This window comes from Mixophyes fleayi, chromosome 2 (genome assembly GCF_038048845.1).
Source record: "Mixophyes fleayi isolate aMixFle1 chromosome 2, aMixFle1.hap1, whole genome shotgun sequence".
NCBI lineage: Eukaryota > Metazoa > Chordata > Amphibia > Anura > Limnodynastidae > Mixophyes > Mixophyes fleayi.
This window is the reverse complement of record NC_134403.1, coordinates 119,413,483-119,431,391: the sequence shown is the minus strand read 5'-3', so window position 1 is coordinate 119,431,391 and position 17,909 is coordinate 119,413,483.

Below are 17,909 nucleotides of genomic sequence, written 5' to 3'. Positions count from 1 at the left end.
GCAGTGACTTGTGTGAGATATGTGAGTATTCTGGAAATGTTCTTTAGATGTTTGTAACATGATTTAGATATAGAGTCAATGAGGGGAATAAATGATAGTTGTGAGTCAAGGATTACACCTAGGCAGCGAGCTTGCGGGGTGGGATTTATGGTCATGTTATCAACAGAAATAGAAATATCAGGCAGGAAGCTGAGGTTGAGTTGGCAAGAAGACATCCAAGATGAAATAACAGAAAGACAGACATATTTTTGTTATATGTCAGACTTTATATTGTTCATCATCATCATCATCAACATTTATTTATATAGCGCCAGCAAATTCCGTAGCGCTTTACAATTGGGAACAAACATTAATAATACAATACTGGGTAATACATACAGACAGAGAGGTAAGAGAACCCTGCTCGAAAACTTACAATCTATAGGACAATGGGAGTTAGAAACACAAGGGCATGTGCTACATCATATTGCACAATGGACCAGCCAGACTCCAAAGGTAAAAGTACTGAGTGGGCTGTGTGTGTTGCAATGTTGGTCAGAAGGTTGTTGCCTTGCGTTACCAGTGTAGAGGATGGTAATAGGGTAATCTAGGGAAATTAAGATGATGGTTGAGGAATATCATAACCTTGTCTGAAGAGGTGGATTTTCAGTGAACGCTTGAAGGTTTGAAGACTAGAGGAAAGTCTTACTGTGCGTGGGAGGGAATTCCACAAAGTAGGTGCAGCCCGGAAAAAATCCTGTAACCGAGAATGGGAGGATGTGTTGAGAGTGGAGGAGAGACGTAGATCTTGTGCAGAACGGAGGTGTCGAGTAGGGAGATATTTCGAGATATTGTTAGTGATTGCAACACCTCTGAGAAATGTGAAACATAGGGACAATGTGTGTCTGACATTATAAGATCCAGAAGTGCAGTGTGGGAACCCAAAAGGGCAATGAACAGTCAAATAGAGATCACACTCAGTGTTTTCTGCATTCACCTGGGATTTTGAGCATTTTTTTACTCTAAACATAAAACATTTGTGAGTTCTTTTGCTCTATTTTCACCAGATATCATTATGTGATTACACTAGGGTTTTTTTTATGTTTGAAGTTAACACAAGTGTTGTTTTTTCCATACTCTGAGCTCTAAAGATGCCTGTCTAAATGACTTGAAAACATGTAGAAATATTTCATATTTCAATTAATATTTCACCTCTCCTGGGAGGTAAGTGTTATACCAGTTTATTTCACTTTGATACTGTTTTAAAAGTTACACAGAGTGGTAATCATTCTTAATTATCCAGCTTGCAACTAGTGAAGCTAAAAATACTTTATCACTGTTATGAATCCCAGTGTATTCACGAAGAGCAACAGAAGTGTAAAGCAAAGTGTCTTTATTCAGTTAAATACACAAACAAAGAATACTCAGATCCACTGATAAGAACAAGTTCCTAAAGAGACTGTATAGTAAAATGGCAGAACAGGTATTATAAGTTTTACCCCAGTCCAGAAGGCACATGGCTGTCCAGTAAAGCTGTCCAGGGATAAAGCAGTGATCAGACAAACAAATCCAAATAGCCAGGTAGAGATCAAGCAAATTAGCAAGGTCCAGAAGTCTGTCCAAAAGGTCAGGGCAACAGGCAAAATAGCGTGGTCCAAGGTACAGGCAAATGATTCGGGGTCTCAGGCAAGCAGGCAAGGTCCAAGGTACAGGCAGGGGTCATACACAGAAGTTCAGTCCAGCAGGTATATACCAAATAGCACAGGAGCATGTTAGCAGCAGCCAGAAACAAACAGATGAACTGCTCAGAGCACAGCTAGAGGCAGGTACTTAAAGCAGTGCAACAGGTGCAGTTCTAATTAGCATCAGGCAAGGAGATTAACTCCTTCAGGCATGTTGCAGAGTTCAGGAGCAGGACAGCAGCAGCACCTCTGATGGATTATAGGTACTGCTGCCAGATACAAAACAAAGGCAGTCATAACTATGACTCATTTTTTTGATGTTGATGTTCACTTAGCTTTATGTGTTTACATGAATATATATTTTTTACATATGGTTATTGAAATCACATGCATTTTTTATTAGTTGAATTGCTGATCACAGTAATTTACTGTGATACATCTGGGATGAATATGACATTGATGATTTTCAGTCATAATCTTACTGGTGGTTTGAGGTGGTACGGTTGCTTCTTCATCACATACCAGTCTTTGCCTATGTATTCCTTCAAGCCCTCATCAGGTGCTGTTTTGCTGTTTCATAGCAGATTCTTTAGACCAATTAACAGATCACTGCAGGTTATAAAGATTAGTCTGATGATGTCATTGTGTAAACAATCTACATTATATACAGGAATATTGCTTTTTGTGATCTGACAGGTGTGTTGACAATGTTACAATGAAAGCACTGATATGCCTAGGATCTATATCTGTAATGCAATAGCCCACCACACTGTTGTCTAAATGTAAACTGCATGTATATCTATCAAGTGAGTCTCCCCTGGACTAACTGGGAAGTAGACACAACCCAAGACTTCAACACATAGCCAGCAGTTCTTTACCACTTTTGTTCACAATACTACTGTTTTCTCTGCATTGAATTGTGACAATAGTTTAGTTCCAAAAAGATAAATGTTTTCATCAATGTTTTACTCCTGTTCTAGGTATTAGATCCTCATATATCAGTAATCTGTGCAGCGAGACTCTATTTCTAGGAACTCAAAGTTTGTAGGGTTAAAAAACAAGATGTGGATGGGTGGGTATATGCTGCACAAAGATAAACATGATATTGGCAATATGTGAATATGGAGGTTTATTTTTATTTTTATCCAGATATAGCTGTTTACTCTCTTGTTAAATTTATACTTCAAGCTAATTTGTACCATAATACTATTCTCCCCAAATGATGATCTCATTGTATATGATTATTCCTTTAGGCAAAAGTAGAATGTTTCAGGTATCCTATAACTGTCATTGATTTGCATTCTGCATGAATACATTTTTTAAGAATTTGTATATTAGTTGGTTAATGTGCAGGGTTTTTTTGTTTTTTTTATACAGTTATCATCATCATCATCATCATTTATTTATATAGCTCCAACATATTCCGTAGCACTTTACAATTGGGAACAAACATAATAAACTAATAAACAAACTTGGTAAAACAGACAAAGAGGTGAGAAGGCCCTGGTCACAAGCTTACAATCTATGGGTTATCACCATATCCTTCAGCTATCTTTCAAGGCAGTTGCATTATTTTTTCTTGAGTTGTATGTTGTCATACAGGCAATGAAGTACTGTGCAGTCATGATATGATAGTTATTTATTGGCTATTCAGCTTATTTTGTCTGCCAGATCTTTCAAAAATTGTGGGTGATGTGCTATATACATTCTTGTAAGCAGAGAAGATAATATTATGTTAGAGTTTGGGAATTATTGTTGTGCCTTCATTGCCAGTTGTGACAGTATATTTACAAAAGACTATTGTCGATTATGGGTTTTATTTCTACCTGTGCATATAGTTGTTATGGCTCACGTCCCAGGCATCAACTCCTAGAACCGCTTCAGAGGTCTTCACCTATAGGAACCGCTTTTCCCGTAGAGCTAGATGCGCTCACAGGTACTCAGATGCCCCCAGGTCTTGTAATCTAGTAGTAGGAGCTGATACCTGAGAATGTAGCGCAGGTGTTTTCCCTGAGGAGGAGTGAAGATCCCGCCTAGGGCTATTTGGAGGCTGGCGAACAACAGCGTCAGGTAGAGACTGAGGTCAAAGAAGGTCGCAGGCAAAACAGCAGGGTTCAAGTCCAGGCAAAAGGTTCAGGGTCACAGGAAAATCAGCAGCGTCAGATACAAGCAGGGGTCGAGGTCACAGGCAATCAATCAAAGTCAGAATCCAGGCAAGGGGTCAGCAACAGAAGGAAATAAATGTTTAAATACAGCAACAGCAGCACAACAGGAAAAGTATGCAGGAGCAGGGACTATAACCGGCAAGGAGGGCTTGCCCCTTCCTGTCTTATATATTGATGTGGCCCTATAGAAAACTGTCCTAGCAGTAGGGGGAGTGAAACAACCCAGCTGGGCAATAAACTTAATTTACTTTGCGCGCATGCCTGGCTGCCCTAGATGCCAGGACGTGGCGCTTGCAGCCAGAGAGTGTCCCGACCGTTGCCTTGGCAATGGCGGGACAAAGCGGAAGTGACGTACCGATCATCATAGCGAAGGCCGGGACGCTGGGGCACCAGAAGGAGCGAGTTAGGGACCGCCACGGCTCGTGACAGTACCTCCCACTTGAGGAGGGGTCAGGGAACCCCGACAACCTGGTTTCCCCAGGATTTTTTTAAATAATTCAATAAGCAGCTTGTCAGAATGTAAATTCCTTTGTGGCACCCAGGACCGCTCTTCAGGGCCATACCCCTTCCAATGAACAAGGAAATGAGTTTGACCTTGGACTTTCTTTGAGTCTGAGATTTTCTCGACCTCAAATTCTTGATGTCCATCGATGGATAAGGGCTGTGGCTTAGAAGCTCGTTTTTGTCTGAACTTCCTGGAAGAGAGAACAGGTTTCAACAAGGAGCAGTAGAACGTGTTGGGTATCTTTAATGATTCTGGAAGCTTCAGCCTGAAAGACACTGGGTTAATTTGTTTCAGGATGGGAAAAGGACCAATAAACTTGGGCCCTAACTTTTTGCACGGTTGGCGGAGTTTGATGTTCTGGGTCAACAGCCACACGAAATCTCCAACCTTAAAGGAACAAGCAGAACGAGGAAGATCGGCAAAGACCTTGGACTTAAAAAAGGCTCGGAGTAAGGACTGATGTACCATCTTTCAGATTTTTCTAAGACGGGTGGTTGTAGCCCTAGGTACAAAAGACTTATCGGCAGGCAAAGAGGACAATGAGTTAGCTCTGGGGTGATACCCAAGATTGCAGTAGAAAGGGGAATGTTAGGATGACGAATGGCAAGCGCTGTTGTAGGCCAATTCAGCCCATGGAAGAAGGTCCACCCAGTTGTCGTGGCTTTTAGAAATATATAATCACAGGTATTGCTCTAGAGATTGATTTACTCTTTCAGTCTGTCCATTTGACTGCGGATGGTAGGCAGATCACAGACTTAGATTAATACCCAGCAGGGAGCAAAATGATTTCCAGAAAGCTGCTACAAACTGAGAGCCTCGATCAGATACTATATTTTCAGGGAGGCCATGGATTCGGAACACATGTTTAATGAATAATGAAGCTAGGGTGCGCACTGAAGGTAGTTTAGTCAACGGAATAAAGTGAGCCATTTTACTGAACCTATCTACAGTAACCCAGATGGTGTTGCACCCAGAGGATGGAGGTAAGTCGACAATGAAGTCCATGGACAAATGGGTCCAAGGTCTGACTGGGACTGGTAAGGGTAATCGAATAGACCGGTAGGTGATTTCTGAGGAACCTTGTTTTTAGAGCATAGATCACAAGATAATATATATTCTCTAACATCCGCAGACATAGATGGCCACCAGACAACTCGGGAGATGATTTCAGTGGTCTTGGCAATACCATGATGTCCCGAAGTCTGGTTGTCATGACATTCTGAAAGAACAGCTTTCCTGAGGTGGATAGGCACAAACAGTTTGTCTGCAGGGGTTTCAGGAGGTGCCTGTGGTTGAGCTTGTAGAAGAATTTTTCCCAATTCTTGAGTAAAGGCAATCAACACAGATGAGGCCGGGACAATAGGACATGGCTCTTTGGTAGGAGTCTGACACAAGACAAAACTACGGGATAGGGCATCCGCCCTAAGGTTCTTTGAGCCAGGCCGGAAGGTAATAATAAAACGGAAACGGGAGAAGAAGAGCGACCATTGTGCTTGTCTGGAGTTCAACCTTTTGGCTGACTATATGCAAGATAGGTTCTTATGATCGGTGTAAATGGTGATATCATGTCTCGCTCCTTCAAGCCACTGGTGCCATTCTTCCAACGCCCATTTAACGGCCAGTAACTCTCGATTGCCCACATCATAATGCTCTTCAGCGGAAGAAAATCTTCGAGATAAGCACAAGGATGGAGGTGATGGTCTTCTATGTCTTCTTGCGAAAGCACGGCCCCTACCCCTACGTCTGAGGCATCAACCTCTACAATAAATGGAAGGTCTGGGTTAGGATGTCTCAGTACAGGGGCAGACACGAAAGCTTGTTTCAAAGCTATGAAAGCTGATACTGCGGCAGATGGCCAGATTTTCGGATCAGCGCCCTTGCGAGTCAGAGCTGTGATGGGAGCAACGAGACTAGAAAAGGAACTGATGAATTTCCTATAATAATTAACGAATCCTAGGAATCTTTGGATGGCCTTAAGATTCGAGGGTTGCACCCAGTCACGGATTGCCTGTACTTTTGTCGGATCCATAGCGAAGCCTTCAGGGGATATAACATATCCCAGAAAAGTGATTTTGGAGACTTCGAATTCTCATTTTTCTAATTTGGCGTATAGATGATGATGACGGAGTTTCAGAATTACTTGTCGAACATGTTTACAATGCTGTTTTAATGAGCGGGAGTAAATCAGTATGTTATCCAAATAGACCACAATGAAGGAGCCCAAGTATTTGCGAAGGACATCATTAATCAAGTCTTGAAAGACAGCGGGAATGTTGCTGAGGCCGAAGGGCATGACGAGGTATTCATAATGGCCCATTTGAGTATTAAAGGCCGTTTTCCATTCGTCGCCACTCCAGATTCGTATCAGATTATATGCTCCGCGCAGATCTATTTTAGAGTAGATTTTTGCTCCTTTTAGTTATTCAAAGATGACTGAAATAAGTGGCAAAGGGTACGTGTTTTTGATGGTTATTTTATTTAATCCCCTGTAATCAATACAGGGCCTCAACCCGCCGTCCTTTTTAGCCACAAAGAAGAAGCCTGCTCCAGCAGGTGACTTGGAAGGTCTGATAAAGCCATTCCGTAAGTTATCTTCTACATATGACTCCATAGCTTGGGTCTCTGGAATAGATAGTGTGTACAGTCTTCCCTTGGGCAATCTCGAATCAGGGATGATGTCAATCGCACAATCGTACTCCCGGTGGAGAGGAAGAGTATATGCTTCTCTTTTAGAAAAAAACGTCCTGGAACTCACAGTAAGGAGGAGGCAGTAGCTCAGGACCAGTATGGGTAATCCTAATTGGCAAGGACAAGCAAGAAGAAGAGCATTTAGGATCCCATTGAGTTATTTCACCCCTAGTCCAGTTGATATGAGGATTATGAAGAGCTAGCCAAGGATGACCCAAGATCAACGGTACTGAGGGACAATGAATTAAGTACAATGAGATAGTCTCAGAGTGAAGAGCGCCAATCTTCAGCTGCAGAGAAGGAGAACGATGATGAATTTCACTGTGGTTCAGGCGATTCCCATCCAACCCGCATACAGCAATTATGGAGTCTAGAGGAATGGCTGAGAATCCCAGGGAATGAGCAACGGTTAAATCTAAAAAATTCCCAGCAGCTCCACTGTCCACAAATGCAGGAACAGAAATGACTTGTCCACCATATGTAAGTTGGGCAGGTATTTTTAGAGAATTTTTTGGAGAGATGACTTGTAGGCCTAAGTGTACTCCCTCCATGTTCACTTGGCCTGATCTTTTCCTGGTCTGACGTGGCAGGTATGAAGCAGATGGCCCTTTTTTTCACAATATAGGCAGAGGCTCAAGGTACGCCTCCTAGTGTGTTCCTCAGACGACAGCCGATAGGCTCCCAGTTGCATAGATTCAACTTGATCAATGAGGGCAGTTTGAGGAAGCACAGGAGAATAGGAGGAAGAATTTTTCTTCTCGGCCTCTCTCTGTGTCTTCTGTCAATCCGAATAGCTAACTGCATAAGCTCCTTGAGGGATCCCGCAGTAGGGTATTGGACCAGGGAATCCTTAATTTGTGTGAAGAGACCCAAGCGGAACTGACTATGAAGAGCTGGGTCATTCCATGTACCAACGCCTGAAGTAGGAGCAATACTCTTCAGCGGGACGCCGACTTTGCGTTAAGGATCGAAGCTGTGATTCAGCAGAAGCCACTTGGTCTGGGTCATCATAAATCAAACCAAGAGCTTCAAAAAAGGCGTCCACAGATTGCAGCTGAGGACTGTTGGGATCTAGGCTGAATGCCCACAATTGGGGATCTCCTTGTAGGAGGGAGATAATTATCCCTACTCTTTGCTGTGGAGATCCAGACGAGAGTGGCCTCAACTTGAAGTAAAGTTTGCAGCTTTCACGGAAGTTATGGAAGAGTCTGTGGTCTCCCGAAAAGCGGTTTGGTAAATGCATCTTGGATTCCACAACTGAAGGCTGAGCGGCTTCCGAGGTTCTTTACACCTGTTCTTGGGCAGCCTGCCGCTGGGACAATTCCTGGACCATTTGAGACAAGGTCTGGATTTGTCCTGCCAATTCTTGAGCCGGACTTGGTTCCATTGGACCGAATGTCAGACAACTCACTCACTCCTAGTGTATTTTTCTTTTACTGCGGCCGGTTATAATGTTATGGCTCACGTCCCAGGCATCAACTCCTAGAAACCGCTGCAGAGGTCTTCGCCTATAGGAGCCACTTTTCCCGTAGAGCTAGATGTGCTCACAGGTACACTGATGCCCCCAGGTCTTGTACTCTAGTTGTAGGAGCTGATACCTGAGAACGTAGCGCAGGTGTTTACACCGAGGAGGAGTGAAGATCCCGGCTAGGGCTATTTGGAGGCTGGCGAACAACAGCGTCGGGTCCAGACCGAGGTCAAAGAAGGTCACAGGCAAAATAGCAGGGTTCAAGTCCAGGCAAAAGATTCAGGGTCACAAGAAAATCAGCAGCGTCTGATACAAGCGGGGTCAAGGTCACAGTCAATCAATCAAAATCAGAATCCAGGCAAGGGTTCGGCAAAAGAAGGAAATACATTTTTAAATACAGCAACAGCAGCACAACAGGAAAAGTATGCAGGAGCAGGGACTATAATTGGCAGGGAGGGCTTGCCCCTTCCTGCCTTAAATACTGATGTGGCCAAATAGAAAACTGTCCTAGCAGCATGGGGGATGAAACAGACCTGCTGGGCAATAAACTCAATTTACTTTGCGCGCGTGCCTGGCTGCCCTAGATGCTGTGACGCGGCGCTTGCAGCCAGAGAGCGTCCCGACCGCTGCCTTGGCAACGGCCTTGACAAAGCGGAAGTGATGTCCCTGTCGTCATGATGACGGCCGGGACAACGGGGGCACCAGAAGGAGTGAGTTGCAGCTGAAGCCTCCGCGACTCGTGACAATAGTGATGTCTTTTGGATCTCTGAAGTGTGGTTTGTAAACCATCTCTTGATTTATAAATCCAGAACAGATCTGTTTTCCAAATAAAAAGCAAATGGTGTTAATGTATTTCTCAATTCAGTCTATAGTTAATAATATATATGTATATTGTGGTTTGCTAAAAGTTTGGTTTTTGCTGACAGTGATGCTTGATTGTTTTATGGAAGCTTTAGGAAGCAGTATCCCTGTGGACTTCTGTTGTGTCTGGGCAAGTTTTGTTTTGTGACATCACTGCCTGATTTTGAGGTTCTTTGCAAGGGTTTCAGATATTCTTATCACCAAGCTACTTCCATTGCTATAGTTTCCTTAACTCTTCTAGTGATTGGATATTTGTCTTTCACTTACTGTGTCTTATTTAAAGCTCTTCCTTTAATTGAATGATTCCTTGCTTTAATTTTAACAAATATTTTATGGAAGCATTGGGTGTGTTGATTTGTGACATGTTAAAGGGATATCCCTGGTTACTCGGATACTGTTTGCTTTGATATATTTTTGTTATTATCACAGATATTATTTTGTTGAGGTTGGTCTTATATGTATATTTTGGCATGGTGATAATTACAGTTGATATTATGAAGTATGTGGATCTCTCACATCCCTGATTCTGATTTGTCTGTCTTAACTGATGTCATCCTTTATGATACTTTGTATTGTTGGCATGGGTCCATGTGTGTAACTGTATGGTGCTCAGTGTAAAGTACTATGTTTATTTTTAGCCTGTGTTTCTAATGAGAAGTAAGGTCAATAAATTATCTCAACAGTCTAAAATAGCAATAATGTATCTGAGAAATGTATCTGCAACTTTGAAGTGACCCATGTCATTAATTAGTTGCAGACACATGTCAGAAGTGACCCATTAACAATTGTAAAGAGCCCATGGGTCACCCAAGTGACCCACAGGCTCTGTACATTTGTTAATTTTAACGGTGAATCAGATCAATTGATCATAAAGGATCTGTATAAAATGGAAACATTGTCAACAAGGTAACAGTAAAATGTAGTAAAGCTCTTTCATGGCTTACTTTGTAAAAATATTACACTTCCAACCAAAACATATGGGCATTTGTAGAAGTAGGCACAATGAACAAGCCTATTACAGTGCTAGTGCATGGCATGTAGAATGTTCCTTCAAATGAAAAGTGGTTGTACCATAGGTGAAAAGCTTTTGAAGTCAGTATCTCACCAGTGTGTGATACTGATACTTAAACTTTTTACATCCATAGTTACTCTTTGACATTCTGCATCCAAAGTTGTTAAACTTGTTTTATGGAGAAAGCCTCTTCTGTCACGTAAATATGAATCTCTAGCGGGTACCATAGATTGAATATGAATATGTATATATATAAACTGAATATATATAATCTCACCCTGCAACCTGTTGTCTCAACCCTTTTCCCTCCCAACTTCTCCGCTCCCTCTCCTTCACTGCATGCCCACCTCTAACTCATCTCTTCAGCCTGTCTCTCTCCACTGGTACATTTCCATCCTCCTTTAAACATGCGCTCATCTCACCTATTCTAAAGAAAACATCTCTCGATCCAGCCTCTCTCTTCAACTACCGATCAATTTCTCTCCTCCCCTTTGCCTCCAAACTACTTGAGAAATCAGTGTACAATCTGTCTCACTTTCTCTCCTCTCATTCCATTCTCAACTCTCTGCAATTAGGCTTTTGCCCCCAACATTCGTTTGAAACTGCTTCCATAAATGGAACCATTGATCTACTTACTGCATGTCACACATTGCATCGGCTAACCTGCATTTTTGTCACTTTTCTTACCTGTTTTCCTTGGTTCTCACTCCCTGCATTCACTTGCTGGTCTGAACTGAGCATGTGCCCACCTGGTCTTTTCAATACATCCTGCATTCTGTTTACTGGCTAATTGCCTGTCAGCTCTGTCTACTTAAAGCACCTGCTTCTCTACCAAGATGCCAGATCTTCAGGTCTCCTTACTTGTTGAGACGCTGTTCTCTCTGGCTCCTGTCTGCACATCAGTATCTTGTGTTACCGGTTCCACAATCAAGACCTATAGTATTATTGCAAGAACCTCGTTACTTATCATCCGTTCCGTCTTTAAGCTATTCGCTTTCCAGGGATCTCAGTTCATCAGTTCTCTGCAGTACACCACCTCTCAGTTGGTATCCTGTATTACCTGTTCAACAATCAATCATAATCTGTCCTGTTCTTAGCTATTAGCTTTCTAAAGACCTCAATGCTTTGGTTCACTGCCGTTCACCCGAACCTCTGCATTTATTTTACAGCAGGCCTGCTCCACTCTACAATTCCATCTCACCCTGCTCTAATACCCCTTAGTGGACCACGACCTGTGGCTACAGAGCAGGTAAGTCCATATTCCCTTGCGGGGATCCCTGGTGAATACCTCTCTACTGTTAGACTCCACACCTCTCTGGGGGTAAGTCTATCTACAGAGCCTTGTGGGACCCCACTATATGCTGGAGTCCCACAAGGCTCTGTTCTTGGCCCTTTACTTTCTACATTGTACACCTCTTCTCTTGGTTCACTAATTTGCTCATTCAGCCTCCAATACCACCTCTACGCTGATGACACCCAAATCTATTTCTCTTTCCCTGACCTCTCTCCTTCTGTACTATCTCTTGTAACCAACTGACTTTCTGCTATCTCCACATGGATGTCCCAATGCTACTTAAAGCTCAACATGTCCAAAAGAGAGCTTGTTATCTTCCCTACTGTCAGAATCAATACCTGCCCTCAAATCTCCCTCACTGTCAATAACACCACAATTTCCTCAGTCTCCCAAGCCCGCTGCCTTGGTGTCACACTTGACTTCACCCTCTGTTTTATTCCTCACATCCAAACTCTCTCCCAGTCCACAGTCGACTCCACCTTAAAAATATTGCCAGAGAACGCCTTTTTCTTACTCAACATGCTATCAAAACTCTTATTCATTCTCTCATCATCTCCCATCTTGACTATTACAACCTCTTGCTATCTAGCATTACTGACACCCATATATTCACACTTCAATCCATCCTAAATGCTGCTGCAAGACTGATTTTCCTCTCTCACCGCTCCATATCTGCTGCACCACTATGCAAATCTCTACACTGGCTCCCTGGGTCCTCCAGAATCAAATTCAAATTACTCACTCTTACCTACAGAGACCTCATCAACACTACCCCTGCACCTGCATACATCTTAAATCTCATATTAAAATACTCTCCCTCCTGCCCTCTTAGATCTACCACTGATCTTTGCCTTGTCTCGTCTCCGCTAACATCCTCTCACTCCCGCCTACAAGACTTCTCCCGTGCTGCTCCCCACTTATGGAATTCCGTATCACGCTAAATCAGACTTTATTACAGCCATCAAATCTTTAGATGTTCTTTGAAAAAACATCTCTTTTTTAGAGATGACTTTATCCTTGATAACACTATTCACACTAATGCACCCTCACAACTGTCCCAATCTCCACTCTGGACCATATTTGCTCTTCTTGTTTTAGCTTTGCCCTCTTCCACTTAGAATGTAAGCTCTCAAATGAGAAGGGTTCTTCATACACTTTGTTTTTATGTCTGCATTCATATTGTCTACTTTAAATGCCCCTGTTTAATGTATGTAATGTTTTCCCTACTGTACAATGCTGCTGAGTACTGTGGCATCTTACAAATCTACGGTAATAATATTTTTTTTAGTTGGATCATAGCTGAGCTTGGAATAGGTATCAGCATCAGGCAATTGGAGTAGAATTTCAGCTTTATTTTTCATAGTCTTTCAAAAGAATTGAAGTGACAGTAAGATATATCGCCATTCAATTAGTACAGGTTGTAAAATCTTTTACATCTGGTCAAAATTCACTTAAAAATTGTGTTACAACTTGGTTAATTAAAATAGCTCTTTAAGTGAAAAGAATCTGCTAGAGGCCCTATAGCAGAGGCTTCCTTTTCAAAATAGTATTAAGGCTCAATATTCTTGAAAATTTTTAAGCTTCAACCCTCCAATCATATGGTGAGGAATTTGTTTTTGGTGCAAAGGAAATACTTCTCTATAGTATATGTTGTCCAAAGCTACTTTAACAGTGGCAAGATAAACTAGTGGTTTGCCTTTCACAGAGATAATAACCTACCCTCCTTATTCTGTTCTTCTTGTGTTTCCAAATTTGCACCATGTCATCTCTGTCAATAGCTATCCCAATGTGAATTAATGTACAGTGGCTTCAGTTAATCTTCATCTGATCACTTCCTGCTCCAGCTTTTTGCAAAAAATATTGCAATACATGCTTGTAGGAAAAACAAGAATATGCTAATATTGATTTGTACAGGAAACAAAATTATTCATCTTGAACATTCTACAATTAAGAATTTAAACAATTTGTAATGTGGGTGCTATGGGTATAGATCATATTCTGTTGAGGATGACTGAATGTATGCAAACACATTTTTCTCCTACAAAAAGTCTGCCCAGGATTTCACCAAATGTTAGCGGCCATCAAATGCAAGAAAAGAATAAATGATACAACACTCCCATTACTTATTTTCAGAGTAAAAACTTAGATTATTCCAAATTTTTGCAATCCTCTGGATTTTATGTCCAGGACGGCAGCATCTCTCAAAGTGACTCCTTTTATGACCCACCATCAAACAGTATTCTGACACAAGCTGTCATCAAATCATAACTAGGGTAACCCCCAAAGCTGTCATAAAGAGTGTAACTGGCCATATGTTATATAGTAATCCAGCGGTACAGCAGATCATAAACCCCATCATGAGGCAGTACCAAACACTGTACAGTCTAAGTAAAATATCCTAATATATTAAGAAAATAAACAGTACAAATTTAAGTAGTAACTGTAAAAAGGATAATGGTTTTAATTGCATACCAATCTTATCTTTACAAGTAACATATTATGCAAAGTAAAAAAATAAATTTCCGATCATTAAAGTTAATCTTCAACATTTGTTTAAAAACATATATAGTAGCCCTCAACACTTAAATAGTTCAAAAATAGAACCTATGTCCAGAAACAGACCTTAGCACCAACTATTCTGCTTAAAGGTAGAGAGGAACAAGATTTACAACAATATCAAGTATTAATGATGTAGGTCTCACATGTTTTTATATACTATTATATTATATATTAAAATGTTAACTTTGCCATTAAGAAGAGATGTTAAGTAAACCTAGTGCATAGATAAATATTAAAACTATTAAGATCAGCACAGGCAACATAATTCGAGAAAAATATGCAGTCTTAAAATTGAGTGAACACATTATAAGGTCAATATGAACATGTAATTCAATGTACTCATAAGAAATAGACAAGAAAGAAATGTTCATTCAGCCCCCTTGAGGCCGATTTCTAAAGTTCAAAAATTCATTGTTGCCATCTCTCATTGTAATAACATTTTCACTCAATCACCTCTTATACTAGGTAGGGATGTGATCAATCGACCAAGTAGTGTAAAGTAGGTAAAGGGTATTTAAATCTTGTAAAGTGCTCTATGATGAAGTATTAAAAGTGATGCATGCTTTCTTATTTTCTGTTTACCTCAAATATACTACTTGCAATATACTTGCCCTTATAAAGCCAAAATGGCACCAAAATGTTACATTTATAAATAGCTGTGAAGAGAATGGTTGCCAGACAACCAGAAAAAATAACTATATTAATACTGATGAATATAAACCAAGCAAAATCAGTGTAGAGTTAAATTATTTACTCTTCAGAGGAAAACGAATACCCAAGAGCTGTGTAGTATGCAGCAAATGAACTGTGCTGAAAATCTCTTGAATTCCTCAGTATGAAGTCCAAAAGGGTTAATCAGTACAATAGTAGTAAGCCTTTTGGGCCAATGTTAAGTGTATGAGAATATGAAAATTAGCATATTCCTTTAGGTTGCTAAGCAATAAAGACACTTATCATAATTAAAAGTAAGCACTCCAGTATACAATTAATGGGAAAGAGTTGTTGTCTAAGTCAAGATCTTAAAAATAAATAAAAGTGCATAATTAATTGAGGCAAAAAGGATATTAAAGCAAAATACCTGAGGAGATAACACCTATCCATGCAAACCCAATCACTTGGGTAAGCACCTGAGGACCAATCAACGATCATTGTAACAAGAAAACCAAAATTGCCTAGTAAAATAATTAAGATGTTGGACCTAAGACAACAAGACTGAGCAAAAAAAATACAAACTACAATGGAAATGAAAAAATAATATTAATAAAACTCAGAACTCTCCTATATTGTGTCTGAAGGAAGAAGGTTTCTTAACTGCTAATAATTTCCAATACATAAAGGATGAACATGCATACTGCTGCTAAGTAATAGAGAAGCTGAGAAAAAACTATATTTTAACTATTATTGTAATAGGGAGTAGCCCAGGTAAAAGTGTATATATTGAAGCCAAAAATTGCAGAATTGGATTAAGCTACAACCATGAATGGAATTATGCTAATTAGACCCCCAAAAATAGAAAACATATGAAGAAAAAAAATAGCAAACAACAAATCATTAAATTGGGATTGGGAAAATACAGCATAATCATGTATCTAGTATGGTTGGAAGTCAGCTACTAGGATAATATGTAGACATCACATAAAAACTGTATAATCTAACATCATCAAAAAGAAGCTTTGACTATAATGAAACAAAATTAAGGAAAAACCCAAAAAAATAAAACCGATTAGGGATAATCATTTTTTTTTTTAGCAAAAAGAGAAAAGGGAATGCTCTCCATTCTAAAATAAAGAGAGACATTTTATAGAACTATAGCCTGAGAGTGCATTCATTAATTTTAAGAAACTGGAAAGCGACAATTTCTTAATAAGTCTAACCGGGCTGATAATTTCCAAAATATGGATCCAGCTTGCCTCTAGACGTGTTAGTAGACTACTTCAACTGCAGTGAGAAAGATGACAAAGTATCGCAAAGTGATCTGCAACTGATTGAACACTTAAGTCTTGGTTAATGCTTTTCTATAAGCTGAACGATATACAGCTATCCTTTCATATAAAGTATGTTCTGTCTTGCCTATGTATAAATTCTTACTTGGCAAATGATCATATAGATCACAAAGGTAATAAGGAATGTTAAATAATATTTAATCTTGCATTCTCGTCCAGTTTGTGGATAACAGAAGGATGAGCCACTGATCATGGGTTGGCAATTGATGCATGTTATACATCTAAAACATCCGTTTTTGCATGTAAGTGGTAGATTAGGAGGAAAGAGCCTGACAGTGTATCTCAAAGAAGATGCACTAGGGGACTCTTCAGATTCATGCCTCTTTTAAAGCTCAAAATAGACCTGCATTGGTTAAGCAAGGAAAGATCAGTGTTGATTAATGGCCATAAATTCTTTGCTGTTTTAGCTATGGTATCAGATTTTTTTTCATTGTAACTTGTAATGATTGGAAATGTTCTATTTAGTCTTCTTGAGAACTTGATAATTTTCTTAAGATCTTATAATGGGATAGCGACAAGATCTCATTTATTTTTCTTTATATGAGATTGTGACAGTAACCATATGAGATGAATGTCATAACCATCTTGCAAATATCATCCTGCAAAAGCTGAGAACATGGGAGACCCTCTTTAAGCCTGAAATGGTACTATTCCCATCAGTATCTTTTATATCCAATGATGTAGACATTAATTCTTATTTTGCACTTGTTGTCTAGCAATCATTATCAATCTAATAGGAGAATATAAATTATTAAGGTCCTGAACCATTGACGGTAGGAGCTTGATAGGACTGCTCAAGATTAGAAAAATATCATCTATATATCTCTTATATGAAAACAGCCATCTTTTCATTTCTTTTGGAAAAAGTGATTGAGCTCAAACCGTAACATACAAGAGTTTACATAAGTGGGTGCCACCATATAACCCATGTTAAAGCAATTATAAGGTTAGAAGATATTTGATATCTGAAGCCAATAACTTGCAAAATAAAAAGTGTGTTATTGTATTGCTATTAAATTAGATACAATGTATTGTTTGGTATTTATATTAGAAATCAATATAAATGTATATGTATCAACGTGTATTGGAATTAAGGATGACACTGCATATACTATAAACTGACATTCACAGCTTAACCAGCTACTTGTTATCAAGATTGTATGCTCTAACTATTGTGCTGAGTTTTAAACCTATAGCAAACAGGGAGACCGCCATAAGTATCTGGTCTGTATGAACATTCTGATATGGATAAAGGTTGACATAATGTAAAGAGCTTTCATTATGCTAATAATTCAATGAAGCAAGATGTTCCTTTTCTTTGAACTTGAAATGGAATCAACCAATGAAGATCGAGCATTAGGGTGTAACTGATGCATCTATGAGAATGGAAGCATACTCTTTTAAGAGATGATATCTTGTGCTGTCTTAGAAATAGGAATGTACATGTTAGAATATCATGAATATGTAATTAGCGGTGTAACTTGGTGCCCAAAAATATTGTATGTGAATAATGGCGTGTTAAGCTTTTGGACTGAAGCCAGCAGAGACGTATACTCTCATTTGTAAGATGGCTATTGTCTTTATGTGATATTAACTTTGTTTATTTAAAGTAGAGATGGGCGGGTCCGGTTCTCCGAGAACTGAACCCACCCGAACTTTGGGTATCCGAGTACCGAGCTGAGCAGCTCGGTAC